Source organism: Amblyomma americanum, chromosome 5, assembly GCF_052857255.1.
Source record: "Amblyomma americanum isolate KBUSLIRL-KWMA chromosome 5, ASM5285725v1, whole genome shotgun sequence".
Classification (NCBI taxonomy): Eukaryota; Metazoa; Arthropoda; class Arachnida; order Ixodida; family Ixodidae; genus Amblyomma; species Amblyomma americanum.
In genome coordinates, this window is record NC_135501.1 from 12,086,130 (window position 1) to 12,111,115 (window position 24,986).

A 24,986-nucleotide genomic window follows, 5' to 3' on the forward strand; every position below is an offset into this window, starting at 1 on the left:
TCTTGCTTGCAATGTAGTTCGCATGTTGTTGTGCGTGTACTCTGCTTTCATGATCTTGTTTTTAATCTGCTTTGACAGAGATGCTGTTCATGTAATTGTTTGCTGACTTTATGCGAACTGCAAATGAAGGCCCTGTCAATCCAGCCCTGTCAATCTGGCATTTCGGCACCTTTTTCTGTCGGCTTCCTGCATCATGTAAAACGCTGCAAAATCTTACTATTATTGGTATCATTATCGTTTATAATTGTTCTTTAGCCGCCGTGCTCCCTCAGTTGGTATGGCCCTCGGCTTCGAACCCGCCAGACCCGTGGTTCGATACTGGCCGCGGCGGTCGGATTTCTATGAAGGCGAAATGCCAGAGGCCCGTCTATTGTGCGATGTCCGTGCACGTTAAAGAACCCCAGGTGGTCAAAATTATCTAGAGCCGTCTACTGCAGCATCCCTCCTAGCCTGAGTCACTTTGAGACGCTATGCCCCATAACACCAAATCAAACCTTGTTGTTCCTAATTGTATTGTTGTTGCTTTGTAGCGTAGCTTCTGTGTGAGTGTTCGTAAGCAATTTCAACCTTGTAATACCGGTTCGTATAGTTTTGTTGCTCACCCTTATATCTTGATTGTATACTGTATATTTTTTTATAATATTGTATATTTTCTACTCCATTTACTCCGTAAATCTCTGAAGTTATGCTCCAAGTTTTTAATTTACATGTGTTGATTATTACTGAATAAAACTGCTCTCCATTGTTCTTATGTACCGTTCTGTAACTGCTCACCCAACTCCCTCTCTAATGCACTCTGCGTTGGTCATAAAACATTAAATAAATAAATGAATAAATAAATAAATGAGGAAGCCACCAGTCCCAAAGAAGGTCATACAACCAACCTGTCATATCGAGTAACTTGATAAGAGACATCTTTTCTGCGGCAAGTACTTCCCTCGATATATTGTGATGGTGGCGGCTCATTAAATTCCCGGTTTTTATCCTTACCGTTGCACGCAGTGACTTATCTGCGAGACGCCAGCGGAACTCAAAGCGGCAGATTTATTTCTACAACCAGCAACCAATACAGGGAGAAAAACTGAGGGTATCCCTTCCTGATATATTTTTTCCTTGAAAGCATGAACACTTTTTTTTTCCACCTACTGTTATTTACTCATTCTATCATCAACGTTTTCCCTTTCTCCCGAACGAAACAAGACGCGATCCAATCAGCTGGCAAATGGCGTTGGGCTGATGCGAGTGGAAAAAAAACGCACTGCTCGGGAGCCCACGTGTCGCTTGACTGCACCGTATATATATAGTCTTGTTTTCTTCGGTGCCCTTCGCTCATTGCTATATTTGCTACCACAGACGCCCGCACGTACTTCCGTATCCGCTCCCCTGACTCGAGGCTGGTGCGCCCTCTCGTGCCACAAAACCGCACCAAGGACTCAGCAATGGGCAGCCGCCGCTCTACCTTTCCTTCGCGTCACACGAGGCAGCGCTCGTATCGGACCTCTCTCATCGCCTCCCCTCCGCTGACGCACGTGTCCTGACGGCGTTTTTTCTGGGTTTTTCATATTCCCCACTCCTCCGGGCCCCTCGGGTTCTGGGAGCGCAGAGAATGCAAACAGGGCGGCTCGAGCTCGAATCGCGACTGGGACCCTTAGCGGAGTGCGCTGCCGCGGCGTCTGCATCGGAGCGTCTTCCTGCTACGGGGCGCCGTTGAAGGCTGCGGGGACCTTGGAGGCGCCATCCGGTGAGCGACAACTTTTTCTATTCTTACTCGAACGGTGGTAATAAGACGAGCAGGCGCTTGCTCAGCAAGGGGTTCCTGGGTTACATGTGAGCGCAGTTGCTTTTACCGGGTATTTACTTCACTGCCAAATCAAAAAAGAAAAAAAGGCTGGCAAACATTTCGAAGCTTCGACATGATCGCCTCGTTCAAATTAACGTTTCTCGCTTGTAATGCGTCATAAAAAGCTGGACCTCAATTACGGGACAGGTCGAAATTTCCGGAGCCCATCACTAAGGTGTCCCTCATAGTCTGAGTCGCTTTGGGAGGTGAAATCCTCACATACCGGATTCTCGGTAATTATGGGCCATTATCTGCCCCGAATATTCTGTACTCCAAAGCACATGTCGGAAGCCTAAGTACCACACATCTTCCTTTGTTAGCTACCATTTTCGGCAGTAACTGCATATGAAGAGAGCGCTTAATTGATTACAGGGCTTTCGCTGACCCGAGTGAAGCGGTGAACGTAGTTTTAAAGTTTTTCAGATTGATTACTTTTTCCGAAAGAACTGAACTGTTAGCCTGTAGCAGCTGTCTGTGCTTCTCCCCTCTCTTGTCCTTGTTTTGTTTGCGCTGAAAACCCACCCCTCTACATTAAGATGAATTACCAACTCGACCAGCACGAAGATTTAATCAACTGAACTGTCTCATCGATCTTGCTGGCCACCGCTGCGTCGCGCGTGGGCGTGTCGTTAAGGGACAGTCGACGGTCTCTTAATAATAATTGGTTTTGGGGGAAAGGAAATGGCGCAGTATCTGTCTCATATATCGTTGGACACCTGAACCGCGCCGTAAGGGAAGGGATAAAGGAGTGAGCGAAAGGAGAAAGGAAGAGAGAAGTGCCGTAGTGGAGGGCTCCGGAATAATTTCGACCACCTGGGGATCTTTAGCGTGCACTGACATCGCACAGCACACGGGCGCCTTAGCGTTTTTCCTCCATGAAAACGCAGCCGCCGCGGTCGGGTTCGAGCCCGGGAACTCCGGATCAGTAGTCGAGCGCCCTAAGCACTGAGCCACCGCGGCGGGTGACGGTCTCTTGCCGCCGCCCACACGCCGACACTTACTGCACGTGCAAACACGCTATTGCACCGCCGTCAGAACGCTTAACACCAACGCTCGATTGCGCGTCCCGCGCTATTTAGCCCCTGAGCGCTGGGCACTGAGTCCGAGACTATGCTGCACGGTGAGTTTGCGGCGGTTTGAGTAAGCTCGTGCCCTCCTTCAACCCTTGTACACTCAGACTCAGCAGCCGATGCTCAGTGGCGTCAGTGTCAGTGGAAGACACGCGCTCGAGCGTTCGTGTTAAGCGTGCTGACGGTAGTGCACCTTTATTATTTTTTTTTATTTATGATTATACCCACAGCACCTGTACGTCGTTACAGTGGGGCGGGGGGGATGGAGTTGGAAGATTATACGAGGCAAGAGCGTAAATGCAGGAAATATATCGACACTCAGAAATATGAAACAAGGGAATCAATTCACCATAAAGACAAAAGAGTCAGTTGATACGAGAATTGCAACAGCACTATCAAGTGAAATTCCATTCCCTTATACTTCTGGGAAAAAAATGACAATATTAGGAGGTCTGTTCTACAGTATATTTCTTTCACCTTGTTCCTGTGATCTGTACGCGACGAAATGCAGTTGGGACTCACCATGTACCGACCGTGCTCTATACCTGTTTTGGAATGGAAGATATTGTGAAAGAATTTCAGACGAAGGATTTTTCTTCGTTCTTCAAGAGTATCCCAGCCAAGGCTGTCTTTTGCAGTTGTTACACTGAAGTTCTTTGAGTAGTTCTTCAAGCGAAAGCGGACTGCCATGTTTTGTACTCTTTCTAATTTACGAATATTACTCACTGTCCATGGATCCCACACTGTGCACCCATATGCAAGTACAGACCGGACAGACGTCTTGTATAATTGTTTTCGACCCGAAAACTACATCGTCAGGTATTCCACTCGAGCCTCCCACAGTAAAGCTAGCTTTTGTATTAAACCTATTTTTGCACGCACCAATACACTTTGGTTTTTATTATTCCAACGAATAATTTCCAAACGGAACGCGCATCCTCACCCTCCATTGATGCACTGTTAGTTCGGCAGCGGTTTTTACAGTCTCATTGCGTTCTGCAATTGTTTTAATATATTGCGTGTTATTTTAATGTGTTTCGTCTTGTTATTCCGTACGGCTGTACAGATTGTACAAGTTTACTAGGTGATTTCTCTGTTGTGCGATGGTATAACCGCTGGTATCGCTTTATGTATTTTTACCTGTACTGCTTGGACGTGCAAAATGTCCGTAATATTTCGTAAATAAATAAATATCCGTCATGCGCAGATAGAATGAATGTCGGGGAATGCTGGCGTTAGTACGATGCATCTTGTTCTTTGCAACTGCGATGTTTTTTTTTAAGCAACAACATGCCGAGAGTGCTATTTAATGTACAGAAGGCGCCACCAGCGATAATGGATGCAGGCCAAGAAATAGGAGGCACATACAGACAACTCACTTATTCAGATGAAGGAATCCACCTTTACGTGTTTTTCCTGCTCGAGCGCACACCCGGACTCGGCGACTGCGCACAGTGAACGATGCCTAGTTTCGTGTTTGCGCATTGTACAGGTGTTCCCCTGGCCACTCCTTGGCATCGCTCCACTACGGGTCTCACCCACGCGCACAGGCATCAACAGCATCTTGTCTACAAAATTATGTTTCTGCAACTGAAGCTCGTGTATTGCCACCGAAAGCACCGCCGCACTGTTCAAGTTGGATCCGTCGTTCTGCTCGCGACCCAGACGATTCACATCAGCAGAAGAGCATAAAAGGACGGATCGTCTGATTGCGCTCTTCAGTGGGCTTGGCGACACCTCACTGCGCACGATGCTACATTTTGTGCTCTACATTGTAGTACACGCTGGTGAAAAGCAGTCTTGTACGAGCTCTTTCACAAGCAACTATTTTGACTTGTTAGTGCAGCCCAGTGCCCAATGCCTGCACAAATGTTCCGTAAATAATAATAATAATAATAATAATAATCATTATTATTAATATTACTAAACCTGAACGCAGACGTTGAGAAAAATCCAGGGCCTGATCATGGCAAATTGAATGTGATTTCAGGCACAGTCAGCGAAATTAATAGTTCGCTAACAGAGAGTAATAGCATATCGTTACCGTGTTCATGTTACCGTTTACCATGTTACCGGACATCGGACTTCCTGGTTAGCGCTGCGCATGCCAGAAGATGTTTTAGCATATCGTCCCTCCCGTAACAATTTTTCGCAAGGCGAAAACGAGTGATCATGATGGTAGTACTTTAAAGGTGCCAAAACCACACGAACAAACGCACGAGAGAAGTGAACGGGACAGAGCGCCCCTGTCCCGCTCTTTCCCGTTCTCTTCTTTCGTGCGTGTGCGCGTGTGTGCTTTTGGCGCCTTTAAATTACAAAGATCAATTACCAACTAGCCCAACAAGAAGTTCTCTTAAGATATGATGACGGTAGATGCCACAGAATGCGTTGCAAACGAAAGTACGCATGCCTTGCAAGTATTTCAAAGCAATGACATTCTACATGCACTTTAATAATCTTCTCTCTATATAAAGATGAACACAATACTTTGCAGCTAACAACCAGCTCAGTTGTTTTTCAAATTCACTCGTGAAGCAAGCCGCCGTGCCTACACTGGCGAGCAGACAAGTTTAGTACTTAGCACGCACTAAGCTTACGTACGCTGAGCTCATTTCATTGCGAACACTGCAAAAAGAGCAACTACGAAACCTTCAGTTTGCCTTGCCGGAGCTTCGCCTCTGGATGTTTGGATGCGTGGTTTGGATGTAAGCACAGTGGCGCTGTCTATTGGGAGTAAGTCAAAGCGCTTCAAATCTGGGCATGATAAACTTTTTGTTGCGAAAGCAACACTACGCCAGCCAGCGAGCCAGCTCGGCTCGTCGCGTGGTCACACTTCACCATATGCCGTGGCCAAACGAAAGACCTTGAGCCGCCGTTGCTAAGCAACACCACAACCGCACTCCTAGATGGCGCCGCCGTCAACGCCGCTGCCTTCGCCGCTCGCTCCACCAGATGTGCTCCGCGGGAGAAGAGGGAGAGGAGGTGTCGGCTCGCGGTTTATATATATATATATATATATATATATATATATATATATATATATATATATATATATATATATATAAGTAATTTTCTTTAAAAAAACTAATTGATTGGCACTAGATATAAAAAAGTAGAAACATTCCCCTATGCACCTTCGTTTCGGTGACTGTTGGCTTCTTTAATATGTTTGTCAAAAACGAGCCCCTCACTTCATTTGCCTTCTCTGCTAATAGCTTAACGGGGGTCTCGGTTCTGGCAGTCTTGATGCCATAGGTAGCATAAGAGGGCTCTCGCACAGTTTCCGCCCTCGCCGTTAGATGACGTTCTACGTCACACTTGCGGTATTACAGGCCGTGCTACGTCCACCGCTATGGACGACGGTGGCGCACTCTCAAGGTTTGCTGACACGCAAAACATAAATACCCACGAAAGCAGCAGATTGGACAGCCGTTGCCGTAGCTCAGTTGGTAAGAGCACCGGACGCGATATTCGGAGGTCGTGGGTTCGGATCCCACCGGCGGCATGGTTGTTTTTTCTGCTGCTTTATAAGTAATCTTCTTTTAAAAACTAATTGATTGGCACTAGATATAAAAAAATAGAAACATTCCCCTATGCACCTTTGTTTCGGTGACTGTTGGCTTCTTTAATATGTTTGTCAAAAACGAGCCCCTCACTTCATTTGCCTTCTCTGCTAATAGCTTAACGGGGGTCTCGGTTCGGGCAGTCTTGATGTCATAGGTAGCATAAGAGGGCTCTCGCACAGTTCCCGCCCTCGCCGTTAGATGGCGTTCTACATCACACTTGCGGTATTACAGGACGTGCTACGCCCACCGCTATGGACGAGGGTGGCGCTGGTGAACACTCTCAAGGTTTCCTTACACGCAAAACAAATACCCACGAAAGCAGCAGATTGGACAGCCGTCGCCGTAGCTCAGTTGTTAAGAGCACCGGACGCGATATTCGGAGGTCGTGAGTTCGGATCCCACTGGCGGCATGGTTGTTTTTTCTGCTGCTTTATAAGTAATTTTCTTTAAAAATCTAATTGATTGGCACTAGATATAAAAAATAGAAACATTCCCCTATGCACCTTCGTTTCGGTGACTGTTGGCTTCTTTAATATGTTTGTCAAAAACGAGCCCCTCACAAAGGCTGGTCCTCCAGCCGAAACGTCGTGAATTAAATCCTGTTATGTGTCTTCAATTTTTGGTGATTTTATATTATATTGACCAAATCAGCTGCCAGAAATCACTTTTGGTATGTGTGTATATTATATATATATATATATATATATATATATATATATATATATATATATATATATATATATATATATATATATATATATATATATATATATATATATATATATATATATATATATATATATGCAGTTCGCTTCAGTGTATTGTAGTCGTTATGGAGGGCGGGAAAGAGACGCAACAACGACAGAACGAAGCGAGGAAGAGACAACGCGCTCTAGAGACGCCAGAAAAAGGCGCCGCACGACTCGAGAAGCGTCGTAGCAAAGATGCGGCTAGAAGCCGTGCCACGTCCCGGAGTCCTAGTAAGCCTGTGCGAAACAGAGGCTAGTATCGCTACATTGGTGGCGGTGGTGGGCTCTCCTGGACTTTGTTCCTATGTGTGTTCCGGCCGCCGGCTTGCGTCGATGGCCGGTGTTGGACCTCCGGTCGTTATATTTTGTTCGGGTGTCCTTCGGCTGGCGGGCGCCTCAATATGGTGAGCCAGCCACCTACAAAGGCTCTTGCCATTGACGTCGTTGTGCCTGAGGGGGTTAGTTCGGAGCATGTCGTCGATGCGACAACCTCCGTAGTTGGATTGGAAGCAGTTTACTTTTTCCAGCACTTCGGCGGACGCACTTGCCAAGTAACCGTGAAGAATGAACCTGCCATGGCTGCAATCGTTGATGCGTCCTGCCACATCATCGGCAAAGAACGCGTCGCCACAGTCCCCCTGAGCCCGCAGGTGACTCACTATGATTCTGCCCACCCGCGTACAAAGTGATGCCTTGCCAAGGCTCTTTCCCCTTATAGCACGGTGCTGCACATAAGTCGCGGCATCATGGGGTCGCGTCCCACTGCCACCAGCGGGACGCGGTACGTCCGAATTGAAATGAAGCCCGAGTCGCCCTTGCCAAACTACATCAAGGTCGCTGGGCCACCACGTGGCATGCGATTACAAAGGCATGCAGCATGTTTGTCGGCGTTGTGGGTCAACTGCACACTTCAGAGCACAATGCACGGCTCCGTTCTGCGCCTGCTGCTGGGTCTTTAGAGACCAACGCCAAGGCTGTGTGCTGCTGTGCCGACGTTGTGGTGATCCACACACTACCGTGGCATGCGCGATCAAGCCCTCGTACTCTGAGGCTGCGGCCCGACCTGCACCTCCGCCGGCCGCACAGGCAGCCGATGAAGCCATCAAGGAGCCGGGCGTTTCTGGCAGCGACGCTGTTACGGGTGGATCCTCTGCGTCCCAGAGTGTCTGCGTGGAAGAACCGGCGTCTGCGGCTGATGCGATCAGTGATGCACCTAGCAAGCCGACAGTAAATGTGCCTGCTCTGTCAGCGTCAGTCTCTCCAAGTGTACCTGCCGCCATGGAAGCCGAGCCCATTGCGCTCCTGCGAGTCTCTGATGCTGTGGACTAGCAGCTCTCGGAGCCCGTGCGGCAGCCCGCAGCCAGCGTTGCGGCTTTGAGCAACAACGCCATCATATCTGAGGCCGATGGTGACGGGAGCAGCTTGTCTTCCTCATCTTCAGTGAACCTCGTCAATGACGATACTTTCATCGTGCCTGGGCAGGAGCCGAGGCCGCCGTTGGCATCTCGTTCGTCATCGAGGTTTAGTGTCGGCACAAACATTTAGCCTGGGCAGGAGCCAAGGCCATCTGCTGACGCGGAACCTGTGCAGTCGCCGTTTTCTTCTACATCGATGATTAGCGCCAGCACTTCTAGTACCCTGTCTTCGGATCATGATATGGTCGCTTTGAGTTCGAGCTTAAAGCGTCCGCATGCGTCGTCTATGGACTCGGACTTTTCTACTGGTCGGCCAAGGAGGCCTCGTGCCTCCTCTAGTCGTACCTTACGAAAAAAGTGAGGTGGTTTGGCGCCGTTTGCAGCGCGCATTGTATGGCCTAGACATGACAACTCCTCGTTTTATTTTTAATTTCCGAAATGACTACTCTTAACATCATCACTCTTAACGTGCAGGGATTCCCCAGTGTTATGAAGCAGGCCGAGGTAGTCGCTTTCGCTCGTTCATTGGGCTGCGATATCCTCTGCCTGCAAGAAATCAATTTTTTTCGCCTCAGTGACGTGTTGGAATTTAAGCGTAGATTTGGCATGGATGCTTCCTCTTCGTACACCAGCACGCGTTCCAGCGGCGTTGGCGTTCTTGGTTTGAACTGCATACTCCTGCGAGATCATCGTGCTACCTACGATGCGCTTGGACGCGTGCTGGGGTTCGACTGCACGTTTAACGCACTTCTCCTCAGAATTCTTTGCATCTATGCACCTGCGCATTCTAATTTGGTAAACTCAATCTTTAAAGATCTATATGTGTATTTTCTTGGAGGACGTAACGTAGTGATGTTGGGCGATTTTAACTGCGTGCTCGATACGGTCGCTGACGTGCAGGGCCCTGGTAGGGGCAGGCCAGGCTGCAATGCGCGCGAGTTGCGCCGCCTAGTCAACCAGTTTATGCTCACATACGCTTATGAGCTCCTGTATGGCGGCGTCTTTGTGTGGACTTGACGTCGCGAATTATCGTCGAGCAGGTTAGACAGGGCGTATGTACAGACGGGCCTTGCAAGGACAGTGTGTGCTGCTAACGCAATGACGCTGTCATCCTCGCCGGTATACATATCAAACCATTGCCCCTTTGTTCTGTCACTCGGGGTTCCGGCAGCTGCAGTGTCTCCTCACAGACCATGGCGTTTGGATGTGCGCATCCTTCACGACGCCAGCATGAGAAGGGCTAACGCGGTCCTTGCGTTTTTCGGTTGTTGGGGCCGTGCCTGGTGACTGGGACCGTCTGAAGGAGCAATGGCGTCACCATTGCGCCGCTTCTGGTCGAGCCCTTAAGGCTCGCGTTTCAGCTAAGGTGCGTGTGGTAACGGCAAAGCTGCGTATTGCTCAGCTCACCCCGTCGCCAACGTCGCTTATGTGCGCATGGAAAGAGGAGATTTCGGAGCGTCTCCAGCGTCTTTTACTATCATCCTCTTTGACAGCGGCTGCATGGCGTTGTCGACGCAGTCCAACTGCTCATCCTGATGTGCTTTGGTTTACGCGCCAGGAGCTCTTGTGCCCTCCCGGTGCCCCTGCTTTTACATCCTCCGCCAGGGCTGTGGCCCAGCCAGTTGGCAGGAATTTCAGTGCATTTTTCGTCCATTTCCGCGATATTGCCAAGCCGCTCCTTCTGGTTGACGGCGATGACGTTTCCGCACATGCATTTTTTGCAGGCTTGCCGCAGGTTGCCGCTGAACTTCATGACAGACTCATGGCTCCGCCAGCAACAGGTGAAATCAAGGAGGCGTTAGATTCTATGAAACGAGGGTCAGCGCCTGGGCCAGATGGTATTCCTGTAAAGTTCTATTTACAGTTATGGCATATTGTAGGCCCCATTTTATCGGATGTGTTAAAAATCAGCTTCCCTCGGCATGTCTTTCCCAATTCATTTAAAAATGCCGCATTTACCTGATTCCTAAAAAGTCTCCTTTCTCGACATGTCCGGCAGATTGGCACCGTATCACCTTACTAAATTCAGATTATAAAGTATTAGCAAAATTACTCATTCGCCGTCTACGGTCTCTTCTCCCTGTCCCTCATTTCCTGCCATCAGGTTTGCTCCGTCCAGGGTCGTGAAATACATAGTTTATCTTCCGTAACGCGAGATATCCTAGAGTATACCCTACGGCGGCGCGCACAGGGTCTTCTTGATTCCCTCGATCAAGAGAAGGCGTTCGACTTTTTAGAACACGAGTATAATATGGTACACTGGATGCTTTCGCTATCCCACCTTCTTTCGTTCTTCTCATTAAAGAGATGTACTGAGATATTTCAAGCACTCTGTTCCTCGACGGCCGGGAAAGTACCGCATTTGATGTTGGCCGCGGCGTCCGTCAAGGTTCTCCGCTCTCCCCCCTTTTGTTTGTCTTAGCATTAGAGCCTTTCCTCCTGGCAGTCAGTCACCACTCTCTTATTAGAGGTCTGGCGTTGCCAGGCAGTGAGGCAGTACGCGTCACCGCTTATGCAGATGACATCACACTCTATTTAGCTGATAAACACAGCCTGTTCGAAGATTTAAACGTTTTTTGTGAGTACGCCTCTTTGTCGGGGGCTGCTCTTAATTATGCGAAGAGTCGTTACTTTTTTGTGGGATCTCCTCAGAGACGTATTACACGTGTGATACATTTGCAGTGTTGTGCGCAGATGCGCATTTTAGGTGTGACCTACGACTTTGCTGGAATATGGGATGGTATGTGGTCTTCGGTCGCGGAGGGAATAACAGCTCGTGTGCCGAGGGCGCAGACATTTGACCTGCCTCTGCTTGAGAGGCGCTACCTGGTTCAGGCGGTCGTATTGGGCGCCTTCTGGTACCTTTACCACATTGTTCAACCACCCCTGCGCGTCATAAGGCGGGTGCAGGCTACAGGCTTTTTTTTTTGGTCCGGCGGCACCGAGCTTGTGGCTCGTGCTGTTCTTAGACAACCACGGGAGAGAGGCGGTTTTGCGTTTCTAATTTTTTCCATCATTTCCTAGTTGTTAGCTTTCAACTGCATTTTTCGTATCCTGCAGGGGCGCGTCTCCGGTGCGAACCCTGGCGCGGTACGTTTCGGGCCCTTCTTTGCGCTTTTGGAATCCCTCGGGCCCTGTTAATCATGGACCTCAAACAGGGCAGCCTACCGCTTTCTATGCTACGTCAGTTCCCTCTTTCAGACATGTAAGCGCAGTAGCACCTGATGTCAGCATCGTTGCAGACCGTGTGGTGGACATTTTGAACTCGCTGTTGTTGCCTGTTGTGCCGGCGGCTCGCCGCTCACCGATGCGCCGCGTTCAATGGGCGCCCATAGCGTCGACGTCTCTCCCAGACCACCTACGCTACTTTTTTGGAAACTTGGTTGGGCAGTGCTGCCTACTTGTGATCGGCTAGAGCGGTGGGGTGTTTTACGCTTCAGTGCCTGTCCGAAATGCCTGATTCCGGGATCTAATCGCCACGCTACAGTCACCTGCGTGGTAGCGCGTGTCTTTTGGCGCGCGGTTCACGCGGGATTCCGTGGGCAGGGCATTTCGAGCTTTGTCTCCCGCGGCCGCTTCCCCATGGGCCGTTTTGCTCGCCTGTTAATTGTTGCGGGTCTTTTTAGTTTATGGCACAGTCGATGCACCGCGGTCGCTGGTAGATTTCGACGCCGCGCTGTGTGGCCAATACTTGGCCGCCTTCGAAGAGAGCTGATCAGTTTCTTGTCCAAGGAGCTTTTTTTCTTGGGAGAGGAAGAGTTTCTCTGCCAGTGGTCGTGCCCATTCATTTCTGTTAACAACGATAATCTTGATCTGGTCGTTACACAAAACTGGCGATAAGATCTTGTTTTTTCCGTTTCAGATCATTGCTGTTTCACTCTTCTGTGAATAGGCATGCTGTCCCGTTTTACATCGCCCACAAGCCATTCCCCTTAGTTGCTCAAAGATGCTTATGGTATCTCTAAAATTGGCTCGCCTTACATGCTTAGCGTCACGTCTACTTGTGAATGTCAAAGTATCCGGTAACCTTGGCATCTGTACATATGTAAATAAAATGTTTTCTAATCACGACAGAACAAAGCGAGGAAGAGACAACGCTCTCAAGAGACGCCAGAAGAGCGCGCCTCACGACTCGAGAAGCGTCGTAACGAAGACGCGGCTAGAAGAAATCGTGCCACGTCCCGGAGTGACTCTTCAACTGCGGAAGAGACCGATTTGAGTTCTCCAGAGCGTCGGAATGAGACGCTGCGTAGACGAAGTGCCGAGGACACAAAGCTTTCGCAATTAAGCTAGGCTTAACCAGAGCTAGACCACAGCCAATTTTTTGCTGCACTCTCTGATAGCATGATGAAGGCATTACCAGTCTGTTTTTTTCGTAAGTGCTCCCCAACTCCAATTCTCTCCACATAACTGCAGCGTAAAAAATTACGAGCACAAAAAAGGGGAGAAACACATACGACAGAAATACGAAAGAAATTTAGAGAGAGATGAAGATGTTAACTTAGTTAAACATTGCAGGTCTTGTCAGGATTGTTCGCCGCATTTTGAAGGTGCAAGTATTCTAGGCAAAAGCAAAGATCAAACTGCACGTGAACTACTGGAAGCTTACCATATAAAGAAAAAGGGCGTTTTTTGCGTAAGCGATACTTCTGTTCATCTGTATAAAGCGGAATGTGATCTTTTCTCTGCCAGGCGATAAGATGCGTTTCACGGTGTGATAAAGTTTTGTTTTGAGTTTTTTGAATTTGGTTTTTTTGTTTTTTTTTTGCTTTTTGGTTTTTGGTTTTTGTGATCGAGGTACGTGTACTTGCTGCGCGCGCATCCGCGGCGGAACCCTTATATTTCCCATTCCTGGCGAAATAAAATCAGTTGTGAGTGCAAAAAAAAAAGCAGCTTTTGTCTGTGTCGTATGTGTTTCCCCCCTTTTTTGTGCTCGTAATTTTTTACGCTGCAGTTATGTGGAAGCAAAGTAACCAACTTTCCCAAAAGCTCGTTTTACTAAATCCAATTCTCTCGTTCGTTTTGACCGTGATAACCCGATAGAGGGTGTTGCTATTGCTATTAAAAAGGTTTCTCATTTGAAAAGGATGAAGGAATATGCAATCACGAGAGCGTATGGTTCAGTAAAAAAATTAGCGGAACATCAGTGTTATTAGGGGGCAAATACCGACTCCCGAATGCGCTAATCGAGTACGTTGTTGAGCTGCACGATTTCGTGTGAAGTATGTCAACGAACGTGCTAAGCTTATCTTAGCCGCAGACGCCAACTTAGTGGGGATTGACTGCGGAAACCTTAAATTTGGTAGAAATTAGCGCAATGGTTGTGCATGGAGTGCTTTTGAAATTTATGTTTATTTTTTCCTGGGCCCAGCATAACAAATTGGAGGACGCTTAAGCTTCGCCTTTAAGAGTGGAACGCGACAGCGTGCTGCAGCGCTGCCAGGGAGTCCACGGAACGGCATCGCCCGCTCGGCGCGACGCTGTGCCTTTTGGGCAAATTGCTCGGAGTCTCAGGAAGCCTCTCAAAACAGCTTATCCGCAGCCCGAACGGCTCACGAGCGGGCTGCAGTGAACCCTGATCCCTGAATTGGCCGTTGTGCGTCTCCGCTGAAATTTGAAAATTGGTTTTTAGGGAAAGGAAATGACACAGTATCTGTCTCACATATCGGCGGACACCTGAACCACGCCGTAAGGAAAGGGATAAAGGAGGGGCTGAACGATGAAAGGAAGAAAGAGGTGCCGTAGTGGAGGGCTGCGGAATAATTTCCGCACTGCAGACGGGGGCCTTAGCGCTTCGCCTCCATCGAAACACGGCCGCCGCGGTCGGGTTCGAACCCGGGAAAGATCCCCAGGTGGTCGAAATTATTCCGGAGCCCTCCACTACGGCACCTATTCTTCCATTCTTCTTTCACTCCCTCCTTTATCCCTTCCTTTACGGCGCGGTTCGGGTGTCCAAAGATATATGAGACAGATACTGCGCCATTTCCTTTCCCCCCCAAAAAACAATTATTATTATTATTAGATCAGTAGCCGAGCGCCCAAACCACTAAGTCACCGCGGCGGGTCTGCGTCTCCATTGTGTTTGTGATTTTAGAAGAAGGGTAAGGCACAGTAGCTGTCACATATCGGTGGACACCTCAGCCACGCCTTGAGGGAAGGGAGAAAGTTTTGGGTGAAAGAGAAAATAAAGCTGGGGGTTTAACTACTGCTAAATGTGGTTAGAAAGCGAAAGCTGTGGTGTATTGGGAAAGTAGACCTAGCTTGACGTGTGTAACGTTTAGTGCGTTCCGCACACTGCATAGGCAGCGCGCCCACCTCGCCACTCTGGTAGGTGGCAGTTAAATGGGCTGTGAAAGGGGGTCTCAACAAAGATGCGATGTACCTAGGATTCTAAAGGATGCCGCTCCGCAAATATCCTCCAGCAAGAATTTTTTTAGATGCGTTTTATGGAAGTTGAGTTATCTGTAGTAAAAAATTTGAATTTCCGCGTCTTCGCGCCTTTCCCTGTCCTCTCGTCACTTTTTGAAGGCTGAGATATCGGCGCTCAACCGCCGGCCCCTCGCACTCGCCCCCTCCGCCGGCTGCCGACGCGCGCGAATCAATGCTAGCAGTTTGTTGCTGACGTAACGAGTGCGGATGCTGACATAATGAGCACGCATGCTGAAGTAACGAGCGCGGATCCGGGCGAAAGCCTAGCACCGCAGGTCGGCGCCGGGCGTGGTAGCAGGAGTTTTAAACACTGTATTGTAAATTATCGGCTCGCTTTCGAAGTCTTGTACGCGGCATAAACGCTCGTTGGCCTGTACTCTACATAATCCGGGCATTTTATAGGCAACCTCAAACACCATTTCAGGGACCCTCTAATGGTTCATCCCAAGAGGTTGGTCACCCAATGAAAGCTGCGGCCTATTCTACCGCCTCCTAGCGGCGAATCGAAAGTTCAAAGGTCAAGTGGTGCGACACCATTGTGAACCACATATGGTATAGGCCTATAGCCACACCTGACCCCTGGCTCACTTGAAAGTCAACCGGCAACGCACGGCAAAATCTGCTTTACATAGCGTAGTGAAGCTTTCGCTTGAAAAGACACAAGGAGAGACCGTTATGGAGGTCTGTGTCCGTTGGCGTCGCAATCGTTGCCCACAATAGCACACAGATGCGTACATCACAGGCGCTCGGGTGATACGGGTTTCATGACATCGCAATGGTTCACACCCGCACAAAACACGACGCACACAGGTCCGGTCGCCGCTGCCTGCCCGTCTGAAGGCCGAAGAGGTCGCGAAGGGTCGCACCCGCGCTGCCGCCCGCAGTGGAGAAACCGTCGTGCTATCACCTGGCTCAGCGTTCGAACCAGTTTACGTCTTCAAAGGATTCGTCTGCCGGACCTCCAAATTCAAATCCACAACCCCTGTACAGTGTCAGTGCGCGCTAAAAAATCTCAGATCACCGAAATTACCGAAGCGCCCCGCCGCGGTGGGTCAGTGGTTAGGGCGCTCGACTACTGATCCGGAGTTCCCGGGTTCGAACCCGACCGCGGCGGCTGCGTTTTTATGGAGGAAAAGCGCTAAGGCGCCCGTGTGCTGTGCGATGTCAGTGCACGTTAAAGATCCCCAGGTGGTCGAAATTATTCCGGAGCCCTCCACTACGGCACCTCTTCTTCCTTTCTTCTTTCACTCCCTCCTTTATCCCTTCCCTTACGGCGCGGTTCAGGTGCCCAACGATATATGAGACAGATACTGCGCCATTTCCTTTCCCCCCCAAAAAAACCAATTATTATTATTACCGAAGCCCTCCACTGCTGCGTCCCTCATAGGCTGAGACGCTTGGGAACATAGAACTCCATGAAGCCAAACTCAAACCGAACACGGTAATAACACCACCTATCTTATCTCGGCGCAAGCTATTCGCAGTTACTTTCATCTCTAACATAGATAGCGCTGCTTTACCACAGCTCATTGCAGTCATTTGAAATGCTTTATAGAGTAGAACGCGATTGCTATCGGGTACCGCTTAAAATTCGCGTTCTCATAATTACTCATGTAGCATCAGTACGTTGACCACAGCGCATTCGCTAGGTCCACTGTTATTGAGTTCGAACCAACAAGTCTTCGTAGCGTGTTGCACGCGTGCTCGCCTCGGAATCTGAAAGACCTGGGTGCTATTCTCAGTATATACCATAACATTTGTTTTATGTGGAGGTTCCGTGTTACAACGCCGACAACACCAAAACTGGCTTTCCCGCGAGACGAGCTCCTAAATGCTGGTGAAGGAACAGCGCTAAGTACGGGACCGGAGACAAACATGGAAGCACAAACACGGGGCGCTGAGATGGGCGCCGCTACCCCTTGCAGCTCCTACAGCAGTAGCCGAATGCCTGAATAATGAACGCCATGAACAACGTCCACCAGCTCCCAATGGAAACGACCGCAAAAAAGTTGTCGTTGTACCCTACCTGCACAACGTTAGCCATTGCCCGAAAAAAAGTTGACAGACGAGGAGGCGTGGACGTGGTGTTTTCGGCACCCATTAAGCGCTCCTCACTCTGCTAGAGAGTTAACAGTACTCAAGTTCTTCATGGCTGTGGGCAGATGCATGGTAATCTCCACGTTTCTTGCACCACAGGTGGCATATATTCAGTCCCCCTGTCTTGCAGAAATACATTGGTCAAACGGGGAAATGAATAAATATCAGGCTGCAAGAACACAGCAATAACATGAACAGTATTGCTATCTCCGGGGGCCTTGCCAAACTGTGCAAGAAATGTAAAAGCGACACCTGCACCCCAGTGTACGATTGATGCGCGATTATCGGCAAATGACGAGATCGTTTATCTAGGGAGATAATTGAAGCCATTGAAATCCGTCTTGCCAAGGACTACTGTGTTAGCACTCCGTCTATCTGAGAAAGTATTGATGTTGCGGGCTCTGCCGCTGCTCATACGAACCTTCTGGAAGAGTGCACTCGCCCTTCCGGTGGCCGCTGCATTAAAATCAAGCCGGTATCAACGGACCACAACAAGAGAAGCAGCGACAGCGAAATGTGCAACGTCTCAATCGTTTTTATTTGTGGGCAGGCTAGTTCTAACATATTTGTGTTTTCTTTTCATCTTGTAATACTTTTCTGCTGTCACTGCTGCTGTTCTGGTTCCAATTTTTTTATCGATAATGCCTCCCCGTTTCGAAATAGTATTTTCTTCTGACCATTCTATTTGCAAGTTCATAATTCTCAGTGTTGTTCCCGTTTGTTGCACGTGTAACAAACATCGACATATTGCATGTGACATGTAAATGTCAAATGCAATATGTCGATTAAAGAGGCCGACCTTCAAATAAGGCGAGTTAGTGTTTCGCGAATCGCTAGAGAGGGATTTGCGCAATGAAATCCGGGATTTGAAAGCTGAACAAAGGAATCTTGTGCAGAGGCTGTTCAAAACACAACTCCGAGGCTTGAAATACGATCGCTTGGATAAAACGTAGTTACTATGGAGGCCGCCGTTTTTGAGTCGGTCCGTGGAATCGAATACCTCGTAGGAATGAAACGCGACCACAGAGATACAACTTCGCTTCTATGGAGGCCACCATTTCTGAGTCTATCCCTGGCATCTTCATAACTCCGATGCTTGAAACACGACAACTGGGATAAAACGTCATTGCTATGTAGTACTAAGAAGTACTTGCAACTGGGCTTGTTGGTGCATATTCGTGAAAGACATAAGAGTCCTGTTCCCCTCCTCGTCCGTGTTGCCTGTTTGCGCTCTTATGTCTTTCACGAATTGCTATGGAGGCCGTCATTTTTGAGTATATGCGTGGAATCAGCATAACTCGGAGGCCTGAAACGCCACCACTGGTTTACAAAGTCACTGCTAAGGAGGCTACCATTTCTGAGTCTATCTTTGGAATAAGATTAACTCGGAGGCTTTAAAATGCGACCACAGGCAACATCATTCCTATGGATGCCGCCATTTTAGAGTCTATCCATACAATCAGGATAACTCGGAGGCCTGAAACGCGACCACTGGGATACAACAGCGTTGCTATGGAGGCTGGCATTTTTTAGTCTATGCCTGGAAACATAACTCAGGATTGAAAAAGAACCACTGGGATAACGCGTCTTTCCTATGGAGGCCGCAATTTATGAGTCTATCCGTGGAATGGTTTAACTCCGACGCCTGAAACGCCACCACAGGGATACAACGTCGCTGTATGGAGCGCGCGATTTTGGAGTCTATGCGTGGAATCATCATAACTCGGAGGCTTGAAACGCGACCACTGGGATAAACGTCATTCCTATGGAGGCCGCCATTTTAAAGTCTATCCGTGGAATTATCATAACTCTGAGGCTTCAAAAGAGACCACTAGGATGCAGCGTAGTTGTTACGATACAGTAATTCCTGGAATACAGCACACGGGCCTCCAGAATTGCGACTCGAATGTAAGTCGACCACCGCAGCCGGGATCGAGCCCACATCTTTCGGGTCAGCAGCCCAGTGCCATAACCACTGAGCGACCACGGCAGCTCCCTGATACGGATCCCTGCGGTACAACAGAGCAAACGACTAAGGTATTGAATTTTAAATTTTTGAATTCTACGTGCTGAGAAGGGTCCGCGAGGTAGACCCAGAGCCATGAAACTATTTCTCTGTTAGTTCCAATCAGACAGAGCGTCTGTAACAATTTTCAGTGTGGCTTAATGGATTCTTTTTACAAATGCAATGAACACTGCATCTATATGGAAACAAGAATTAATGAAAGCCTTGAAGTCATGCGAAATTTCAAGCTGTTGTGTAAATGCTGATAATGACTGCGTAAAGCGGTGTTGTCTTGCAAATAACATTTTGGTGTTTTCCAGGTAGGTTATGATTGCGTTGTTAATAATATGTTCCATCAATTTGCAGGAAGAGCTTATCAGTGACATGAGTCTCTGCATGTTTACTAAAAGGCTACTCCCATTTTCTTGCAAAATTGGAACCACCTTCGCACAGAGTCAGTCGGCAGGCAGGGACGCTGTTTCTATCGAAGGAGCGTCGACAGTTGTTGCGCATATCGCTTCAGGAAAACGTATGATAAACCGTCCGGCCCAAGCGATTTCTTGTCGTCTTCCTGTAACAGCAGGTTAAGAATGCCACACTCCGTTATAACAACGTCAGGCATGCGGGATTGATACTACGGTTCATTGAATTCCACTCTTGAGTTTATCCGTGGAGTCAGCATAGCTCGGAAGCTTAAAATTTGACTAATGGAGCTAACGGTCTGTATATACATCCCAACCATTAAAAACTGCTAAATAGAAAGACGCCTTGAATTACGCGCAGCATAATTCACCTCAAAACAAAGATACAAACGCCGCGTAAAAGGCAGTGCCAACATCCAGCGAACCGCTGACAAGAACCGACGCAACAAGGCATCTGCGAGTTCCTGGCTGAAACGAGACATTAGCGTCCACCTTGCCTTTCGCACCGCCTCGACCCATTACTTCAACTCAATCCACCTCTCCCGCTTCGATACTACGATCATGGGTCGCCTGTGGCTGGGAATGGCGTTTACAAATGCCTACTCTCAATTAGTCACAAAGGCAGACTCCCCTGTTTGTGAGAAGTGTGGGTGCGACGAGACAGTTAAGCACCTGCTTTGTAACTACACTTAATTTGAGCGTGAGATTCTCCTCCTGGTTCCGACACTCCGCCGCTTAGATTCTCGACGTCTTACAGAAGGCAATTGTCATGGATCTTCCCGGAGAACACTCGCACCGAACGAATGGACTAGGCGGCAGGTGTACCCATACAGGCGCACATTTAACACACCCTACAATACACAAACACTAGCACACAAAACTAACAAAACTGACACAAAACACAAGGACTATCAATACACACGACCCGGGAACATTGCTACTAGCGTCTACTACTAGCGTTCTACTGCTAGCGGTCGGCGTTCGTGCTCACGGTTGGTTCGGTGCGGATGCGGCGTTGCATTGGTCCAGGAGCCGGCGTCGTGGTAGCGTTCGACGTGCTCGATCTGGCGTCGCTGGCAGCGTCATTGGCTGCTTCGTACAAGCACCCGGTCTAAGCGCCCGTGGCGATGATGCCGTTGGGGGTACCACCCGGATCGGTGGCAACAGGACTGGAGAAACCCCTGGCCGTAGCAGGTGGTAGCATCCTTCGTTCATTCCCCGGAACGGGCTCAGCAATGGCTGGAAGTCCGCGGTGCGAAGCCGTAAAATTCGAGCTCACCGGAGCAGTAGCCGGCGCTGCCCTCTTCCAGCCGAAGCGTTCCTGATCCGCCGGAGCCTCCGCTTCTCTGTTCTTCCCCCGTGCCTCGCTCTCCCTCGCGCGTTTATAGCCTTGGCGTTAGTCCACATAATCCTTGTCATCATCCTCTTCTGCTCTTCTCCTCCAATCATCTTTTCCCACCTCGACGAATATTTCTTCATATTCTTTATTTTTCGGATAATACACGTCCTCCTTACAGCCATTCTCGTAGTCTTCTTCAAACCTTTTTCGTTCATACCTTTATTTCAGACTCCCCATTACATGTGACAAGGGCCCCCTCTCTCAAGAGTTCTTTTCCATAAAAAACTCACCACATCAGCCTCATCTTTGGCCTTCCAGCCAACCGACTATCTTCTGTGGCGATTCTGGACCCAGCACACAATACACCGTAGACGACCAGCACACATCAAAAGCACACCACTAACACAGCACACCAAATTGCATTTTCGGAACACTAAAACACCACTGCCGTTGTTCGTACGGTGTTCTTAATAAACATGTTAGTGTCCACAGGACACTCCCTTGGATAATCACGTAACAACAACAACAATAGCAACAACATGATACATCCCAGAGATAGCTAGAGCCGTTTAGTTGGCGCTACCTGTAGAGAGGTCTATTTTGCAACATACGACCTCCGTTTTGCCCCGCCCATCAGAAAAACCTCCCCCTTGGTTTGGAGTAGAGCTGTGACCGTCTGTCTTATTTAAAATTGGGCTTTATTAGTACCTGATCCCGACCTACGCTTTTGTTCCCATTGCACGTGGGCACCTCAGCAACATCATCTGTCTCCTCGGCCACTACCCAGCATGCTACCTTGGGGGCGCACCGTACGGGGCCTCTTTCTTTGTATTTTTGCAACATATTTGCATGCAAAACCTTGTTAGTGTTAGTTATCAATAATTCATAATCCTCGTTATTTTTGTTCCGCGTCACAAAGTAAGGGCCCTTCCACTGCATCAGTAAGTTATTATGATCCGTGGGTAGCAGGAAGAGACCCCTGTCGCCCGGATGCATATTCGTGTGAGTGGCTTTCTTCTCATAGTAGCCCTTATAGCGTTCGCGCCCCCCTTTCCAGGCCTTGTTGGGCAAGCCTGCATGTTTCCCCCTACTTGTCCCGCAACTCAAAAACGTATATGTTGCCTTGAGATCTGAAACAAACTCTTTATTGGCCCACAGCACCTTGAGTATTGTAAGTGTACCTCTAACGGATCGCCCATACATCTCGAAGTGCAAGAAACCAAGGGGCATTTGCGGCACATCGCTGTAAGCGAACAAAAGCGCTGGGAGGTATCTATCCCAATCAGTAGGTCTTTCTTGGCACGTTTTCTTGATCATATTTTTGAGGCTGTCGTTGAACCGGTCTACAAGCACATTACACATGGGATGGTATGGCGTGGTTAGTAACTGCCTTACTGACAAAAGGCGGTTAACCTCCTTAATTAGTTCCGATGTGAAGTTCGAGCCCCAATCACTCAAAATTTTTCTCGGGAACCCATAACGCGAGAACATCTCCAGAAGACCCTCCGCCACTTGGATACTGTCAATAGTAGTCAATGGAACAGCGCCAGGATAACGAGTGGCCACGTATACCAGAATAAGCACATATCTATGTCCATAACCACTCTTTGAAACGGTAGGTCGATAGATGGCATCTTGCCCGGAGGTACGGGACTAACTCTTCCGTTTGAAACTGTGCGCTGGCACGCGTTACATGAGCGAGCAAAGCGTTTAACGTCATTCTGGACACCTGGCCAGAACTCCTTGGTAATCCTAGACACCGTTTTTGGAACAACATAGTGTTCCGCCATAATGGCGTCATGTCCTAAGCGTAAAGCTGCCTCTGTTATATCTTTCGGTAACGACAGCTGTTGGAGCCGCCTTCCTGAGCTAAATATGCATCCGCTGTGCAGAAGTCTGTTCACCAATTTATATTCGAATGACGTGCGACTCCTCTTTTCTTTAACATTTTCCCCGACTCTTTCCAAGCAGGCTTTCAAGCTCGGGTATACTCTGCCTAATTGTCATTTCGCCCGGTGTTACGCTCATAGACATCATAACGGGAGTAGAGAGCGGACGCTGCGTTGTTTGGGCTGTCGCTTGAGCTCTTGTCTCCACTGCTGACGAGAAACTCACTGCCCCATCACCCGCCTGAGCTGTCGTGGGCCTTTCCTCCTTTGGGTGTTCTTCAACGTCGAGCATCCTCCACTCGGATCGGGGTTTTTGACACTTCTTGCGCCCGTAATGTTTCCCAAGATGAGATCATAGGTGGGCTGCTCTACGCATTTTGCCACTACCTCTCTAGTATAATATGGCGTGGACACTAGAATTCTGGCTTCAGAAAGGTACCTTACTATGCCATCTACAATAGAGACGGCCTACGCTTCCACTGTAAGATCCTCGTCCTTCACCAGGATTATCCGAACCGAAACTGTTGGCTCCGCTACCTCTAAGTACCAATATAGGGATATCTCCTATTTGCCCAACCACCACCGGCATTGCTGCTTTCGACTTGGGTGTTCCGCTCACCACCTCATTTTCCGACGATGTTTTCTCTCCTTTCAGCTGTGGAACTTCAGGTGGTGTGACACGTTCTGCGCAATGGTCAGCAACGCACGTAGTTTGGTCCTGGGCTCGATATCAGCACTCATCCACAGTGTGTCCTCTCCTCTTACAACCCTGACACAAAACGTTTGTCTTTTGGGCAACGCTGCTGATCCGATAATCAACTGCACGGTGACCCACCTTGTCACAGAGGAAACGCCTTACTGGTTCCTTAGATGCACCGCCATGTGCTCTTGGTTTTGTCGCATCTGTCTCAAGGACCTTTTGTATTCCCCCTTTCCCTTACTCAAATTTCTCAGCCCTCGAGCCTCGATGAATTGGTCTGCAGCGCCGGCAAAGTTTTCCAGTGAACACAACTTTCTTTCAGGAATAGCGCCAGATTTCGACTGCAACATGCTGAAAATTGCTCTGTGACCAGCTTGTCACGCACCCCTTCAAAACTCCTTTCTTTGTTTGACATATCAAGCGACCTGTCGAAATAGTTGGTCAGCCTACTGGAAAACTGCTTAGCGGATTCAGAATCCTCAGGTTTCGCGATGCGAAAACCCTCACGAAAACCCTCTGCCGTAAGCCTGAATCTTTGGAAGAGTGCCTTCCTGACTTTCTCGGAAATGCACAAAAACCGCTTAACACGAGAGATAATTGAAGCGGAATGGATTTCCTTGTTGGAAGATGACTGTGATAGTAGCCCTTCAGTAGCTCTGTTGCCAAAGGACCTCTTATATCTGTCTGATATGCTTTGCTAGCTGGGGTTTGATAGTAATTGTATGATAAGTCAGTATATAAAAACCACCCTTCTTTTACAAAATAAATCTTTGTTGGAAGTTAGCGCTCTGTGGTGTCGTCTTTCTGTGTCCCTGTCTTTTTTTACGCTATGGATTGTACCCTTGAAATGTACCAACAAGCCAAAGTATCTACCCTTCTATATCCTAATCGGCTTCTTCAAACCTTTTTAGTTCAAACTTTTATTTCAGACTCCCTATTGTATGTGACAGCGATTTTCTGGGTCATTGGACTAAACGTTCTTCTCAGAAGACAGCTGTGAAGGCGGTTTTGAAGTCCTAAAGGACTCAGGATTGATTTCAAGGTTGTAAACTTTCAGTGTGTGCCCAGTGTACGCTGTTGTGATGGCTTATGGGCACGGGAAAAAGTGATCTGCCTTTCCGTTCTCCCCTTTCTATCTCTCCCTTCGTTGCCCTTCTGACGTGTAGGGTAGCACTCTGGGCATCGTTTTGTTAACCTCCGCGCCTTTCTGTTTATCATCTCTGCCCCTCTCTCTCACTCTCTCAGCGTAAAAGCAAGACCAACGCAGCTGTTATAAAGAACCTCTCTCGTAAGCTCACACAATAAATTTATCATGCAGGGAGCAACTTCTTCACAAACACGTTATCCAATTTTATAACACATGAGCCAAAAAGGTTCTGGCGTTACTTGACAAAACCGGCGGCTTCCATCAGCCAAATCGAAATAGACCGAGTTCCTACAGGCGAAGAAAACTGTATCCGGATCG

The 24,986-nt window shown here is 48.6% G+C and overlaps 1 protein-coding gene across 1 annotated transcript in view; it reads left to right on the plus strand.

Moving 5' to 3' along the window:
* Positions 1–1,506: 1,506 nt before the first annotated feature.
* LOC144132299 (sarcospan-like) overlaps positions 1,507–24,986 on the plus strand; it is a 275,507-nt gene continuing 252,027 nt past the window's right edge. The window contains exon 1 of the mRNA XM_077664606.1: positions 1,507–1,741. The gene's annotated coding sequence lies outside the window, so the exon portion shown is untranslated. The remainder of the gene's footprint in view (positions 1,742–24,986) is intronic.